Source organism: Coptis chinensis, chromosome 9, assembly GCF_015680905.1.
Source record: "Coptis chinensis isolate HL-2020 chromosome 9, ASM1568090v1, whole genome shotgun sequence".
Classification (NCBI taxonomy): Eukaryota; Viridiplantae; Streptophyta; class Magnoliopsida; order Ranunculales; family Ranunculaceae; genus Coptis; species Coptis chinensis.
Genome location: NC_141464.1, coordinates 53,620,155 through 53,638,996, shown reverse-complemented (window position 1 = coordinate 53,638,996; position 18,842 = coordinate 53,620,155).

The window sequence follows — 18,842 nt, the reverse complement described above, 5'->3', positions numbered from 1 at the left end:
AATGAGGAAGAAAGAAGAAGAAAAACATGTGTAAACAAAAATTAGTTAGTTGCTTCAAAAAAATAAAGAAAAGAAGTTTCCATCCAAAGAAAAGAAAAATAAAAATAAAAATAAAATAAAAACTCCAAAAAATAGAATAAAAGAGAGTCAAAAAAGCCAAAGAAAAAAAAAAATATGGCTAAGGTTGGAAACAAAGTGTAGAAGCAAAAGTAAATAACAAGGTTTTCTCTAGTTACATAATATGAAGACTCTTTTATCTCGGACTTGTCCTTTTTGAATATCCATTTCCTTCCTTCTTAAACCATCTCCTAATCCCCGAAACACCTAATAAAGACCTCTAGCTCAATTAGGAATAGGTTAGTGTGATAGTAAAGTGGCGGATGTGTTTGATCGACTCCGCTTCCTTGTGTGTCATTGAGATTGTAAGGTAAAGTGTGCCCACCGCACACTAGAGTAGCTTAAACTTGAGTGGAAAAATCGAGTGTCAGATCTTGACTATTATTGTGAGAACCCTCTTGGGAATTATTTATTTCGAAGTTTGAAATGGACCTGCTATTGCATTTCATAGTATTACTCATTGTATATATATTTATTGTAGATGATTGATTATTATGCATATATTAGCTTAGGTTTCGAACTTGATTGCTCTATATGCATTGCTTAGTGAGAGGTATAGTTAATTTAGAGCATGAATAAGGAAACAATAGTTTTATTTCTTAGTCGTTGTAGTATAGATGAAGTTTGTGAGTACCTTCACTGGAAAACTCTCACGAGGCTATAACTTCGTCCACTAGGGAATTCCTAGTGGTTTAAGGCCTTGTTGCATATGGTCAATCAATCGCGACTCAAGTAGCGAGTAGATAGAACTCCATTTTGGTCACTTATTCTAATTTCTCATCTTTGCTTGAGGACAAGCAAAATGTTGTTTTGGGGTGGTTTGATAAGAGCCCAAAACTGTAGTTTTAACCCCTGTGAATAGTCATACTTTTAGACCAATTATGTGAGTAATAATTAAGAGTTAACACCGATTCGTGTTTTATGCATTTCGGGCTTCAAAGTCCATTATGTGTAGAAATGTGCCACTTTAGCGAGATAAAGGAGCAAAGGTCGGTTACTAAGGAGTTTCGTGATTAAAGGTCAAGATTCAAGAAGACAAAGCCTTTCTAAAGCCCGGTCAAAGCTGAAAAGTCAAAGTCCACACAAAAGCTTGATGCACAAAGTCAATGAGAACTTAGAAGACCATATCTTTGGACTCAGACCTCGGAATTGGGCCTACCTTATGTCAAAACGACCGGATCGGAAAGAGCTTTCCAATGGTCTAAGCCTTGACCCAATCAGAGGAGTAGAAGTGGACGAAAGTCTGTTGAAGCGAACTGTAGCTGAATAGGCTTTTATGGACTGAAAGAATTGGGTTTTGGGCCTGATTCTCTGGCCCAAAACATGGCTCCAAGCCCATGCACGATTTTTGGATCTGAGAGTATAAAAACCAAAGCTTCTCTCTTTGTTAATGGTAGCTAGTTAGACCTAAAATAATATAGATAATTCTAGATCTGTTTTCATTAATTAAATTAAGTTTAGTTCCATTTTCAATTCTTGTTTTAGATTAAGTCTATGCATCATGGTTCTTGATTGATTAGATAAATAAAAATAGTTATTTTATCAATTTCGAATTGTGTTATTTCAATCTATTAGATCTAGTTTTAATTATTGTTGGTTACCATCTCTTAGTTGTTAATTAGAATTTAATCATTGTTTAGTTTAGATTAGTAAATTTTGAATTTTGATAATATGTTTAGTTTAGATTCATATGGGAATGATTGCGGAATGATTCAAGGCTAAAACCTCCATTAGAGGGGTTGATGAAGCCTTGATGAAAACTTGGTGGTATAGTGTAGAAGCATTGTAGAATCTATTCCAATCTAGAAGGTCGTGATTCGCCATGAGAATGGGTGGACGACTTCACATGCTAGTTAGTACTCGGTAGAAATGCCATGAACACTAGGGATTAGAACTTCGAATTTTTCTGCCAGTAAGAATGTAAGAATCGAGATACAAGAATCTATGCTAGGCTATTAAGTTGGATTCGAGGTGGATTCAATTCCCTCTTATTCCTTATCTAGGTTCAAACACAATCATATTTCCATAGCATTCGTAGTTAAATTCAAGTAATCAAATTCAGGTAAGTATCGTAGTAATCACCTTCGTAAAGCTCTCATTGATTTAAGACTGACTAATTAGATTAGAAAACAATTACATGCTAGAGCACTAGGAGTGGAACGAATTCGTTACTCCACTCTATTTCGATAGACTTGAGAGTAGAAAAATCTTTGATAAGCAAACATAGGCACATAATAATAGTTTTAGTTTACTTACGTTTTGAGTTCATCGTTCATTTCGTAGGTAAACTATTCATTTTATGATTATCAAATGGTGCCGCTGCCGGGGTAAACTATTCAAAAACAATCATATTTCCATAGCATTCGTAGTTTAAATTCAACATATTGAATTTCATATTGCATCGTAGTATAATTCCCCCTCGTAAAACTCTCATTGACTTAAGACTGATTAATTAGATTAGAAAACAATTCCATGCTAGAGCACTAGGAGTGGAACGAATTCGTTACTCCACTCTATTTCGATAGAATTAAGAGTAGGAAACTTTGATAACATAGCAACATAAAAAGTTTAGTTTTACTTGCGTTTAGAGTTCATCGCTTTATTTCGTAGGTAAAACTATTCATTTTATCATTTATCATTAGTATTACAAAAGAAATGGAAATTAAAAAGATGAGGAGGTAGGGGAGGGGGTTTTTATGTTTGATGTATTGCAGTTATTACGTTAAATGTCTAGAGTCCTTCAGCGTGCAGCGGCGCCATTTGATAAACGTGGAATTGTACATTTCTTTGGTTTTTATTCTTTTACTTAAGTCCGAAGTCCAAAGACCAAAGTCCAAAGTCCGTATAGTCCTTTGTTTAGTCAAGTTACCTTACTCATGTGGGTTTGGTAGGATAGGTCGAGTAAGGAATCGTCCAAACATTAGGGCTCGGCAAGGTTCACAACTGGAATTACAACTTTTAGTGAGTAGGATTTTAGGTTTTTTTAGTTGGTTTAATTAATTTAACGGAAATGTAAATAATGTAAATTACTAACGATGATTTCGATGTAAATAAACAAAGATAGAGAAATAGGGAGAGGGTTAATCATGCTCATGCAAGAATCATTTTTTAACAGTTTATATTACCACATCACTCTGACTCTAATTCATCTCGAAGTTCATAGACAAACCGGAGACGGCGTCGAAGTATTGATCCCTAAATAAACGCCAAGACATCTCTAAGTCGCGATCGCACTAGTATAATAAAGTTGAACTAATATTTCATCTCGGAATATCATTTCAGCTCGACTCGATTCTACATCAATTTGCACAAATGGAGATTTGTTGGACACAAAAAAGTCGTAGCGAGACATTTTGGATCTCTGTGAGACCGCTGCAGGGCATCGGACTCCAAATTTGTCTGATCTCGATTATTTTGGGACCGGATATATAATCTACATCTAATTCCTAAGCAATGATTCTAGAATATTAAAGAGTCAATCTGGATTCTCACACGAGCGGCATAACCCTCCCCCTAAGGGGGGGGGGATTAGCTCATGGTCATTGAAAGAATAATTAAACTTGCTGTATACATTAAATAAATAAATACAGGACATAAATTAAACTTGAAAAGAAATGACTTTTATTAAGAAGAAAATGAATTACAGTATTTAAGCTGCTGTTGGAATAAAAAGGACGAAATGTAAGTGATGTAATGAAAACTAACTAATGCATAAGCTAAAGCATGAAAATGCTGAAGGAGAATATCTGAAGACCCCCTCATATATATAGGCTGGAGGGCTGGAGAAGGATTAATTGTGTTTTGTTTGTTTATCAAATTGAGACGTTCAATATCAAAGTTTTGTTTTTACTTTGTTTAATTTGGTTTGTCTTTTACTTATTAAGGTTTTGTCTTTTTATGTTTTGGTTTTGTCTTTTAGCCCAATTCAATTCAAACATTGAATTGGTATGTGTCTTTCCCATTGCAAGGTGGCACAAGTTTGTGACCATCACTTGCCACCTGCCTATGTTGACTCGTCATGCCTTTTGGGCCCGCAGAGTGGGTCCACTTAGTGTGTCCAGTGGCGGCGCTGATTTTGGTGTTTTTACAATTTTCTGTCTTTGCGTAGGGTTCGTTGCCCTGGTCGCTTTGGCAGTTCACTAGCCAACGTCGGCATCTAGATTTATCAGATGTGAGCTTCGGAAGTTTGTTGCTTCTTTACATGTGGACTCGCGACTTTGGTTTTGTTCTTTTGGAAACCGGCTCTAGTCGGGCTTTGTTGGCTTATTTGGGGATTGAGTGGGAAACTTCAAATATTCTAGTATTCCCATACTTCGATGCATGTTTTATCATTATATTCATGTTAACTACAGAAACCTGCAAAAGTACAAAATTATAATTATTACATGATTATTAAGCACATAATTGATCAAAATGCTATGTCTCTCGGGGTTTAATATTACAGTTTTGGGTGCTTATCATTAAACTTAATTCATAGTATCCTATCTTATGCAATTGCCTTTAAAACTTGACGTTTTCCATTCTTTTTGCTTTACAGTATTGGATGTAGAGTTAGAGGACGAAGACGACGACGATGAGGAGAACGAAGACGAGGAAGGGGAGGAGAACGAAGGTGAGGACACAACTGATGACGAATATGATTGAAGCTTGTATTTTCTGTATTAGACTATTGATTGTTGGAGCTTGTGTTTCTCTTTTTGGAGCTTGAAGTTTGTATTGGAGTGTGGAAGTAAGACTGTTGCATTGGCTGCTTGTAATGTTGTTTTGGATGTTTGTACTACTTCCGTTGGGCACGAAAGGTTTTGCGAGTTGCATGCTGTGGAGAAGCTTATATAAGCTTATGTAAGTGTTAAATTCCATTTATATTCTTAATTGATATTTGCGCGTGTAAGCTTTATTACTTACTAAGCACACTTGACTGGAGAAACTAAGGTGCTCCATTGTTTATTTATGCAGTATGGGGAGGGGAAGTTGTAAGTGATTTGAGGTTTCAGAGTTCGGCTGTTGCTACTTTGTAAGAAGCTGCTAAAGCTTATTTGGTGAGGCTGTTCGAGGACATGGATCTCTATGCCATTCATGTCCTCAACTTTATTTGGTGGGGCTGTCAGAGTTCTGGAATTGTGAAGAAGTTTTAGTGATTTGAGTTTTACTTGGGTTAAAGTTATTTGGGTTATTTGGGTGAATTGTCAAAGTTTTAGTAATTTGGTTATTTAGTGAATTGTCAAAGTTTTAGTTATTTGGGTTTTAGTAAATTATTTGTTCATTTTGGAACCTGTCAGAAATTATTTGTTGTCAAAAACGTCATAAATTATTTTGGAACATTCTTGAGTTCCTGAGCCTCTGCAATTTTCTCCAGGGGGTTACCTGTTTAGCGTACACCAAAATCTTATTAAGAGGGACATTCTGATACTCAGAAACAGGTAAGTAGGCTTATACCCTTCAGGATCAAATGCGTCAGGATCAAACTTGTACTTGTGTGTAGCAATGTGAGTGATGTGAGGGGAGTCAGGTATTAGATGTCGTGTAAAGGAGTTGTCACAACACTTCCTAAACTCAAATCCTGCTTCGCCTAGTCCTCTTGAATAAACCATAGGACTTTTAAACAAAAGCTCAAAAGGACAAACACATTGTTACCCATTTGTCTGAGATCTGCAATACAAGCCTACAAGATAAAAGGAAAAAATTTGCAGGTCACCCACGAAATTTCTAGAAGCAAATATGCGACTAACCCAACACTAAAGATTAAATAAAACTGGGGGACAAAATGCATTAATCTGTAACCATAACCAAAATACCATATTCACATGTTTTCAACAGAAGTAACAGAGAAGGAAACAACATAAAAGTATCTAGAATGGTTGGACTAGAACCTCATAAAGCTAAACTGAAAAGACTTAATCAACCTCCTCAATCTTGGGTCCCGCAAAGACTACCACCGGTGAAGGAACATCCTCATCCATGCCACCAGCCATGTCAGCACCCGCGCCCTACCCTTGGACCAAAAGACTCCATTTTCTTTACTACATTCTTCCAGTTCATACCGTCAGGTTCATGCTCAGAACGCTTGGGAATACTAAACAAAGACTCCAAGACTGTTTGAGGGAGGCTTGTTTCTATAGATGTTGACTGACTCTTACAGTGTTTTTTAGGTCCAACAAAAACCTCTAACTTTTAGTAACATAAATCACTCCATATACATCAAGAAGAAAGAAACTCATTTAAATAGTTCACTTACTCCCTGACGAAATCCAGCTATCAATCCTATAAAAGATTCATTCATACAAAAAAAAAACTTTAGTAAACACAAATAGTTAGTGATGCATACAAAGCCACCAATGAAAATGCATAAAAAGCCTTGTTACATAGAATAATCCAAGAATCAATTTCAACAACTCCCTTGTTACATAGTAACCAACATAATTACATTCACCACAAGTTCACAAAAAAACACAATACAAAGAACTTGAAATCAACCGCTCATCTACTTTTGCAATGAAGCTCGAATTCTTTCGACAAACCATTGTCGTCAATTTCAACTGTAATTTTGAATTTTTTATATTTTTTTGAAGACGAGGAAAAGGTGATTGTGGAAGAGCTTGAACTCGCTGCCAACTCAATGTTGCTCCTTAACAAAGCTAACAACGTATCCAACCATTCAAAATCCTTCCCACACTCAGTGCAATTCAAGAATTTTCTGCCTTCATTTTCATTTTTCTTCATTGTTATGTTAACCTTTCTAAACCCCGCGCAATTCAGCTGTCTGTATCTTAGATTCTCCAGAGGTACTAATGACGATGCTCTCGCGTCTTCCAACCATTGGAAGTCTCCACAAGTGCGACAGGTCAAAAAAAATTTCCTAAGAGATTGGATTTGGCTCAACTGTTTCAGGATCCTACTTCCACGGCATTTTCGAATGCAACAAGGCGTAGACAACCAACAACATTTCTCTGATGAATAAGTGTTATCACCACACCTATTGCACAAAGTTCTTTCCATCTACAGTAACAAAAATCCAAACTCTAGCTTTAAACTAAAACATTACAACCTTTAATCACTTGAGAAGCTACCACAGCTTTAAACTAAAACATTACAACCTTCGATCACATTACAACCTATTTCCCTATGTTATCCTAGCAAACCAGTGAACTCAAACTCCTACACCTAGTACAGCCTTCGATCACTCGAGAAGCTACCACAACTTCAAATTTATTCAAGAAGAAAAATAACTCATGCAGAATGTTCCATTAGCCAACCACGATCAATAAAATTACTCAATACCTTAGTGCTTACTTATCCAAACTCTAGCTTTAAACTAAAACATTACAACACAAAATTCAACTAATACATACACTAAAATTACCCAATTAAAAACTCCATAACATTCAATTCCTCAAAATTCAAAATTAACACCAAATTCCCATATCCCCAATTAAAAAAAATAATGCTGTAAAATCCATATATTTCAATTAAATTTCTTAACAAAAAATCCTTAGATATATATAGACTAATGAAGCTTGCTGCATTCTCAGATGATAGTATATTAACACCAAATTCCCATATCATATAAAAGCCCAATTAAAAAAAAACAATACTGTAAAATCCATATATTTCAATTAAATTTCTTAACAAAAAATCCTTAGATATATATCGACTAAGGAAGCTTGCTGCACTCTTAGATGATAGTATATTAACACCAAATTCTCATATCATATAAAAGCCCAATTTAAAAAAACAAAATTTAATTTAAAAAAACTTGACAACAAACAATCGAGATGATACTAACTTCCAAAAGTGGCGTTGATCATGCAAAGGAAATTGAGTCAAAGATTGAGAAATAGAAAAGAGAAATTAAGATAGTGAACTATCAGCTCGAAATTTACCTCAAAAGAAGCACACGAACCGAAGGTGGCCTGATTTTGGAATGGTGCATATCATATAAAAGCCCATATAAAAAGCCCAATTAAAAAAAACAAAATTTAATTTAAAAAAACTTGACAACAAATAATCGAGATGATACTAACTTCCAAAAGTGGCGTTGATCATGCAAAGGAAATTGAGTCAAAGATTGAGAAATAGAAAAGAGAAATTAAGAGAGTGAACTATCAGCTCGAAATTTACCTCGAAAGAAGCACATGAACCGAAGGTGGCCTGATTTTGGAATGGTGGAGAGAGAAGTGGTGGAGCCAGCTGATTTTCAGAGAGAAGAGATAGTGGAGAAGTAAGAGTTTGAGAGGAGTTCTCGATCTAATTTTAAAGATTTTTCGTTTTTTTGTTTTGAATTTTTTTTTTTCTGAAATTTCATTTATTTCGTATTTGGCTAATTAAGACAACCCCGTATCCGTAGGATTGAAAACAAATCGGTGGATTGGAGTCAATGTGCCTAGAATGTGGCTACAGTGATTGTGCCTCTATCCCACCCCATATATATAATTGCTATCCCAATATATATATATATATATAAATGGCATTTGTTAGCTAGCTACAATTTCTTTCTCTGTCCAAGCAAGCTACCTATTTGTTTAAGCCAACCAAAAAAGAAGAACATATGGATTCACTAACTAGATCATTTTGAAGACAATGATAAAAAAAAAATATTATTCTCCAATGTAGAATAGCAATTATGTTGCACACCATGATATAATATTCTTATATCTTACAGGTAGTACACTCATATGAATCCAACAATGTTCATCAATCCCAAATAAATGTTTGACAAGATAATTACACAGCAAGCAACATAAAAGTTAACTGATAAGCACCCAAAACTGTAATATTAAACCCCGAGGGACATAGCATTTTGGTCGATTATGTGTTTAATAATCATGTACTAATTATATTTTCGTACTTTTGCAGGTTTCCGCAATTAAAATGAAGATAGTGATAAAACATACATCAAAAGAATAATGGGAACATTTGGGAATACGGGAACATTTGGAGTTTCCGAACGGGCCCACATATGAAAGCAAAACAAATTTTCCAAATCGGATAAATCTAGGAACCGGTCGTTGGCTAGTGAAGCCGCGGGCCAAGAATCTGGGGAATAGAATTCACACAAATTTCCGAAGCCCAACAAATCGGATAAGTTCCCAAAAGAACGTAACCGGCGCGAAACGGGCCCACATATAGTGAAACTGCCGATGCTACGGATAAATCTAGGTGCCGGGAATATTGGGAATTGGACACTCAATCCCCGTGAAGCCCAACAAAGCGACTAGAGCGAAGTTCCCAAAAGAACGAGAACCGGTCAAGAGCGGGCCCACATATAAAGAAGCGAGGAAACTTCCGAAGCTCAAATCGGATAAATCTAGGTGCCGGCGTTGGCTAGTGAAAAGCCATGTCAAGCGACGGTGACGAACTCTGCGTAAGGACAAAAGTAGTAAAACGCCAATTTAGACCGCCACTAGACACACTCTGCTTGGGCCCATAAGGCATGATGAGTCAAACATAGGCGGTGGCAAATGATGGTTTCAAATTGATACCACCGGCAAGAAAGAAAGACGCATACCAATTCAAACAGGTGGTTTGAATTGAAATTAGCTAACAGGCGAAACTTTAAACAGCTAAAAGACGAAAAGATAAACATATCAAAAAAAAACTTTGATTCTCAAAGTTTTGAACAAATAAACCAAAGCTTACCGGCCAAAAGCAAATTAAAATCATTCACGGATGGTCATCCTATGATGCCTATAAATATGAAGGGTCGCCTTCATTAGGAGGTCTTCAAAGATATTAATGTTTTAGCTACGTTTAGTTTTTCTTGAGACTTTACCTTCCGCCATTTTTATTTTGACTTAATACGAAGAAGTTATTTTACCCTTAATAAATGATCATTTCTTTTCTTGTTTAATTTCTATCCTGCATTTATTTACTTAATGTATCTGACAAGTTTTATTATTCTTGCTATGATGATGATGAGCTAATTCCCCCGGGGAGGAGGGTTATCTTTGCTTCGTGTGAAAATCGGATTGATTTCGTTAATATTCTAGAATCACTACTTAGGAATTAGGCATAGAATTAACATCCGGTCCCAAAATGATCGAGATCGTACAAAGTTAGATCGCGATGCTCGAAACAGTCTCTGTAGCGATCTAAAATCTCGTAGCGACTCTCTGCAGTGTCGACAAACGACTCTCAATTCGTTCGGTGATGTGAACTTGTGCGAGGGGCGGAGATAATATACCGAGAGATCGCGGTATTATTAAAACTTCTTATGCTAGTGAAATGCGACCTAGAGATGTGGGCATGCACTAGGGATCAATACTTTCGGCGTCGTCTCAAAACGAGGCGAACTAGAGATGTAGTGATTTGGTAATAAAACTATTGAAAAATGATTCTTGCATGAGCATGATTAACTCTCTCCTGTTTTCTACATTTTGTTTACCTATATTTAATCACCGTAGTAATTTACATTACCGTTAATTTAATTAAAACCAACTAAAAAGAAACCTAAAATCCTACTCACTTAAAGTTGTAATTCCAGTTGTGAACCTATCCGAGCCCTAAGGTTTGGACGATCCCTTACTCGACCTATCCTACCAATCCCACGTGAGTAAGGTAACTTGACTAAAACGTACGACTATACGGACGTTGGACTTTGGACTGTGGACCGCGGACTTTGGACTGTGGACATCGGACTTAAGAAATAAGTAACTGAAAGCCGATAAACGTGTGTAAATATGTGTTTTTATCATTAACGTCATTAACATAATACCTATTTTTTTGCTAAATTACTTTGTGGCATATGCACTAATAATTATATATTGACTAAATTACAAGCGGTTAAATACCTCTTCGAATATATTTATTCATAACATGGAAGAACAACAAAAATTGAATTGAACAAAGAACACAACTAACGTGTTTCTTATTTACATGTTACATAATCGACCTGTATTAATCTAAAACATGTTACATAATCCATTCAAACAGATGTAATTTGTTACTATTCTAATTTGCATGAGTTCATTCCTTTAATTTTCTACACCCCTGTTTTCTTTCCTAGCACGTGCAATGCACGTGCCCATTTACTAGTCATTATAAATACAATAAAGAAATGCAAGTCTCTCACCTTAGTGAGAGAATTCTTCTAGTATTGTTTCTTCTTATGGTATCTAAGCCATACCACATAAGTTAAGTGTGTGCATGGTTAATCCATTCTGCAAATAGTATTCTCCATGACTACAAACAAGTACCTCTACCCTCCCTACATTAACATCGGAAACTATATTTCAATCAAGCTCTCCAAAAATAACTTTCTCTTATGGAAGACAAATTCTTGCGTTGATTGAAAGCCACAAGTTGTTAGGCTTTATCAACGGCTTTGAAGCTATACCTGATCAGGAAATCGTATCTTCAGATGGAAAGAAGAGTGTGAATCTAGACCATGCATCATGGATTCGGACAAATCGGCTAACAAAAGCATGCCTTACATGCACTTTGTCAGAGGAGACGCTTGCTCTGGTTGTTGGATGCATTATCAGCTCCCAAATGTGCATTTTATTACCCTTACATTGCTGTATTACAACTCTTCTTACACATAATGAAAAGACAACTCTTAGCTTTTATTGCCTTTTTTATATTACAAAGCATTTTAGACCACTTAGCATAAAAGCTGCATCTTAGCGCCAAAAGGAGCCTTATTAACGCTTATTATGAAGACTTGATGTTGCTATAAAAAAAATCAAAGTCAAAGTCAAAGGTCAATGACTCAACACCAGACAACTGAAAGTCACGTCCTTAACTCAGAAGACTAGAGATGGATGGCCTTGATACAAAAGAAGACTTGCTAAAAACCTAGCTTGATTAAGAAGATATGAAAAAGCAAAAGCAAAAGCATAAAGGAAAAACATAAAGTAACTAAGTGAGGTGACTTGATTGTAGAGGGAGAGGGCAAATCAGACTTTTGTAAAAGTAGGGATATAAGAACCTAAAAGTAGGATGAGAGAATGCACCTAGAGTTATTCTAGTGTCATGTAGGAGTAGTGTAGGATTTATTTTCAAGTCATTTACATTCAAGTTTGTTTTACTTTTTGTTCTTCAATTTAATCCTTTTATCTTTCAAGTTTATGTTTCAATCATTCAATCAAAGTTATTTTTTTCAAGTTTATGTTTCAATCTTCACTTAAAGTTTTTCCTTTCATCAATCAATTTGTTTCATTTAAGTTTGTTCATTCAAAACAAGTTTGAGTCATTAAAAACAAGTCTTAAAGCTAAGAATACTGCATTTTCTCCTTCACAACTCCTACCAATCAATCTATGGTGAACCTCATCAATCTTTTTGAACTTACCACTAATACAAAAACTTCAATACACCAACTCTGCAAATGTTTGGAAAGCACTTGTGGATGCCTTTGCTCAATATTCCGAGTCAAGGGAGTTCGATTTGCTCCAACTGCTTCAACTTATCAAGAAAGGTACGTCGGCCATGGATGAATATCTTCGAAAATTTTAAATCATTATAGATAACTTGAGCGCCATTGGAAAACCTTTTAATGATAGGACCATGGTGTTTTGTATTCTCCGTGGACTTGGTCCAGAATATGAATCTTTCACTTTGTCAATGATGAAACCACTAGTTCCTCCTTATAAGGAGATTGTTCCTTTGTTGCAAAGTTATGAATCACGCACCCAAAGTTATCGCAGTGAGCTCTTGAATCACTCCATGGCCTTTTATAGTCAACAATTTAACAAAAGAAAATCTAAAGGAAAACAACAATTTAGCTCCAAGGGACGTGGTTTTATTCAAACTGGGCAACAAAGGACTAATCACAATAATGGACAGAAGATAACACCTAACTCCCTTAATAACAAAATGGAAGATGGCAGATCTGTCCTCTGTCAAATTTGTCAGAAACTAGGGCATATTGCATTAAAGTGTTGGAATCGATTCAATCAATCCTTCATGCCTGAAGATGTTCCTCAAGCACTGGCAGCAATGAACATTTCCAAGGACTTCTCGGAATGGCTCCCTGCCTCCCTGATAATGGTGCTACTGCCCATATGACGGGTGATCCAAGTAAAATCACAAACCTGGTACCTTATTTCAGTTCTGATTCAGTCATGGTTGGCAATGGAAATATATTACCAATTACTCATATTGTTCATTCCTCTATTTCTACTACTAATGGTTCTCTTCCACTTCATGAAGTTCTATTTGTGCCTGCGATGAAAAAGAATTTGTTATCTGTCTCATAACTTACATCCGATTTTCCTTGTTCTTTTGAATTTACTGGTTCTAGTTTTATTGCACGAGGGGCTTTTCTCTACACGTTTCAGAACTACTAGTGAAGATATATGGCATAAAAGGCTGGGTCATCCGCAGCCAAAAATTATTAAGTTTTTGAGCAATAAATGTCTGATTTGAGTTAATAAATGGAATACAACTTCTTTTATATGTGAAGGTTGTCAATTAAGTAAAAGTTGCAAATTGCCTTTCTTTGCCTCAAGTCATATATCTAATGCCACTTTAGAAAAAGTCCATTGTGATATATGGGACCTGCTACCGTAAGTTCTAAACAAGGACATCGGTTTTATGCTTTATTTGTAGATGATTTTCACGCTATGTATGGTGGTTTCCTTTGCGACACAATCAGACTTTCATTACTGCTTTAAACTCTTTCAAAGTGTTGCAGAAAGGCAGTTAAATTCCAAGATAAAAATATTTCAATCTGACGGTGGGGGTAAATTTTCTAGTACGGCTTTCTTACAACATTTAGCAAATGATGGCATTGTTCATCACATCTCTTGTCCTGGTACACCGGAACAAAACGGTGTTGCCGAGAGAAAACATCAGCATCTTATGGAATTAAGATTGACAATGTTGTTTAATGCATCCATCCCACGCTGTTATTGGGTCGAGGCATTTTCTACTGCTATCTTCCTTATAAACCGATTGCCATCTAGTCACTTGCACATGAAAACTCCTTACAATCTAATTCACTAGAGAAATCCAGACTATTATTGCTGAAGGATTTTCGGATGTCGGTGCTTCCCTTATCTGCGTAATTATGCTGAAAATAAATTCTCTCCTCCTTCCCTTCCATGTATATTCTTGAGATATAGTGACAAGCACAAAGGATATTGCTGTCTCTATCCACCTACAGGGAGAATTTACATATTTCAGCATGTTGTATTCGATGAAGGACTATTTCCTTATCCTTGTCCTAATGCTTTATATTGTCGACAACAGGGAGATCATGATTTCTCAACCTTCAAGGACTGGTGTAATCCAAGTGATCATAATAATTCATCTTCTTCCCACAATTCATTTGATGGACCACGTCACTCTACAAGTGACGGCGAATTAGTATTGCCGACAAATGTTGCAGAACCTATTGCCGCACCTCAAGTAGACAAAGTAGACAATCAAGCTGATTTTGAGAATACTCAACAAAATTAGCATTTCAGATCTTAAGTGGTTCAGCACCTTTAGAGGACGTACTACATGAGGCCACACCAATACTTGAAGCCGAAACACAAGGTGGTGAAGTATCTTCAACTATGGAGTCCACATCTCACCCTTTAGGAATGACTACACGTGGGTAGATTGGTGTTCACAAACCCAGCACAAAATACCCACCCAATGTGTATGCTTTACATGTTAATCACAATCTTTCAATTCCACATGAACCAAAAGGCTACAAGGCTGCTCTCAAACATCCTGGATGGCGGAAAGCTATGGAGGAAGAGTTACAAGCCCTGCATGCTAACAACACATGGACCTTAGTTCCTCAAGATTCAACTATGAATTTAATTGGATCTAAATGGGTTTTTTGAATAAAACTCAAGGCTGATGATTCTTTAGACTGGTTGAAGGCTCGACTAGTAGCCAAGGGATATAATCAAAAGGAAGGGGTTGATTTTTCTGAAATATTCAACCGAGTAGTAAAGCCGGCAAGCATCCGCACTGTCTTTACCATTGCTACCATTAAACATTGGCATATTTGTCAATTAGACGTCAAGAATGCATTTCTACATGGGCACCTTCAAGAACCGTTATTAATTGAGCAACCCCCTGGTTTCATAGATCCGACAAAGCCTACACATGTTTGCAAATTGAACCGTGCCATCTATGGTTTAAAACCTAGAGCCTGGTTCAATCGATTCAGCCTTTTACTCTTGGAACTTGGTTTCTTTTGTAGTATTGCCGATTCATCCCTCTTCATCCATCGTAGCAGCAAAGGGATTGTTGTTCTTTTCTTGTATGTTGATGACATAATCTTGACAGGTGATGATTCTGAATATATGAAGTCCTTTGTTACTTAACTTAAATCAGAATTTGCAATCAAGGACCTAGGCCTCTCCACTACTTTCTTGGAATTGAAGTGTAGAATTTCTCCAATGGTCTATTTTTGTCGCAGCAAAAATATGCCCGTGACTTACTTAAACGTGCTCAAATGGAATCTTGCAAGCCTATTTCTACACCTATGGCGTCAAAGTTTAAGTCTCTTTCTCCAACCGAGAACTTTTCAGACCCAACACTATATAGAAGCCTTGTTGGTGCACTTCAATATCTAACCCTCACACGCCTGGATCTCACATACGCAGTCAACACAGTATGGCAGTTCCTTGATAAGCCCAAACTTCATCACTATCAAGCAGTCAAACGTATTCTGCGTTACATTAGTGGAACACTTGATTATGGGATCCGACTATTGGCAAATAGTACTTTAGATCTATATGCCTTTTCTGATGCTGATTGGGCGGGTTGCCCTAGCACTCGTCGATCTACAACTGGCATTTGCACCTTTTTAGGTGGTAATTGTTTATCGTGGAGTGCCAAAAAGCAACCCACAGTGCTCGATCCAGTACCGAGGCTGAATATTGAGCAATGGCTTCTGCTACAGCTGAACTCACCTACATTGGGTTCATTCTTCGTGATCTTGGTGTATCCCTTCGCAAGCCCCTGGTCTTATTTTGTGACAATGTGAGCACATTCTACATGACAGTCAACCCATTGTTTCATGCTAGAACAAAGCACATTGAGATAGACTATCATTTTGTTCGTGAAAAAGTGGCTCTCAGCTCACTTGTCACAAAGTTTGTCTCATCCAGCTTTCAACTAGCTGACATCTTCACAAAACCTCTTCCGCGTGCCTCATTCACTAGCTTGCGCGTCAAACTTGGACTCTGGTCTATCCCGTCCAGTTTGAGGGGGTGTAAAGAAGATTACACATTGTTACCACATGATCATAATTCACAAGATGCCGAGAGAAAATCTCTCTCACAAAATATGTGATTGAATACACTTAAGGTAACTTTGTATGTAATTGTAAGCTGTATGAAATCTTTCTCATTCTGAGAAATTATTCTAGAGAGATCTGTAATTATTATAAATACAATAGAGAAATGAGAAATTATTCTAGAGAGATCCGTAATCATTATAAATACAATAGAGAAATATAAGCCTCTCACTTTAGAGCATTTGCAATGCAGGTGATAGAGGGGGGGAAGTGATAACTATCACCTACTTTCCTCCAAAAGTGCTGTGCAATGCTGGGTGATAAACTCGGTGATAGTTTTCCCGAGTTCAAAACAAAGTGAAACCTTCCACCGAAGTTTATCAGCGACTTGTTAACCGGACGGGATGTTGGATTCGTGCGGATTATAAAACTCACCGACGGAATCCAACATCCCGTCCGAGTCCTAACGACTCTTTGTACCAACGGTCAAAAAGTCGAAGCGGTCAAAAAGCGGTCAAAATAAAAACTTTGGTATATATACAACATTTGTTTCATTTCAACTCACACTTCCAACAATCATATATCATATTTCTTCTTCTTTAAAATCGGTTCTTAAAAACCAAATATCAAATGGCATCAACTCAAGCATCTCAAGCAAGTGGTAGCACTCAAGCAAAAGCGAGAGCTCACTTTAGCATGTCCGATGATCAAGCTCTATGTCTTGCTTGGATAAAAATTAGTGAAGACTCCATTGTTGGTGCTTTCCAAAATGCAAAAGAATTTTGGAATCGTGTAACAAACGAGTTCAATCAAAGCACGTGGGTGGGATAGGTCTCGATTCAATTAGCGGTAGGTGGAAATATATTTCAAAAATGATGAACAAATTTGTTACAATTGTGAATGCTTGATTGGAGGCTCGACATGCAAGTGGTACAACAATACAAAGCCGGGTAATTACAACGTTATCAATTTGGAATTTATTGATTATCTTAGTCTTAGTCTAATTATTTCCGTCTTCGTCTAATTATCTTAGTGTATTTATTATTTCCATTTTAGTCTTAGTCTAATTATTATCTTAGTCTAATTATTATTGCAGTTTAATTATCTTAGTCCTAGTGATTATTTTAGTCTAATTACCACCATTTTTTTTTTTTAGTTGTCCGAGGCAAGGATGACGTACCAACTACAAGAAAAATCGGCTTTTTCACTTGATCATTGTTACGTTATACTCAAGGATAATCCAAAGTGGAGTAACGTTTTTGAGGCAAGGTCAAGCCGCCCCACAAAGGAAAAGGTCGCAAAATGATGGTGAAGATTCAACTTCTAATTCACCAAGTGTTGGTGGAGTTGAATTTGAGGGTTCTCAAGAAATAGAGCGTCCCAAAAGAAATGGGCGTCCTCTTGGATCGAAGAAAGCCAAGTCCAAAAGGAACCAAGAAAAATCAATTGGTATGTTGGAGGGTTACTTTACACGTTTAGAGGATACATTTTCACGGGATGCAAATGAAACACAAAAATGCTTAGAACTTAGGGAAAGGAACTTGCATATGGTCAAAGAACTGTGATGGCAAGAGAAGAAAAAAATCGATTCAAGCGAGAAAAAAAATCAGGTTCAATTGGAAAAAATCGGCTTCAAAAGATGCAATATGAAGCTAAGATTTTAGCGACCAATACAAGTGTCCTCCATCCCGATAGCGCTTTTATAATCGAGCAACAACAAGCTGAAAAATCGTCTTTGAATGGGGAAGGGCTAGAGGTGGTTCTAGCTCTAACTAAGCTTATGTATTTTAATTATCTAGTATTTTATTTTAATTAAAGCACTATGTATTTTAATTAATGCACTATGTATTTTAATTTTCTTTGTCTTTTTAATTAATGCACTATGTATTTTAATTTCATTGTATTTTTAATTAATGAACTATGTATTTTTATCTAACTGTTTTTTTAATTAATGCACTATGTATGTTCTGTCCAATATAATTATTTTCATAGAAATACAATTACCAATAAAATTAAAATACATTGTAATATAGTTCATTAAAACACAACTCATTAAATACGTTGGAACTACATAGGAAATACATTAGGAAATACATAGGAAATACGTTGGAACCATGGCCCAAAATATCGCCGAGATATCCGATATCTCACCGATATATCTCGGTAAATTGGTACACCGATATCGATATTTCCGACATATATCCACCGAATATTGAACCCCTTTTTTTCCGAGATATATCGGAATTTCCGATATGAAAGTTTATATCGCCGATATAATTGATATTTCAGAGATAATCGATATATATCAGTTGACTTTTTGACCAATTGTTAATAACTTAATATTGAAATTTCTGAAATATCCGATATATCCGAGATATATCGAGATATATCGGTGAGATATCTGATATTTTAGAAACTTTGGACTGGTCACCAAAAAAACCGAGATATCCGATATATCCGAGATATCCGATATATCTCGGTTTTTTAGTACACCGATATATTAACCGATATCGAAATTTTGGGCCTTGGTTGGAACTTAATAGT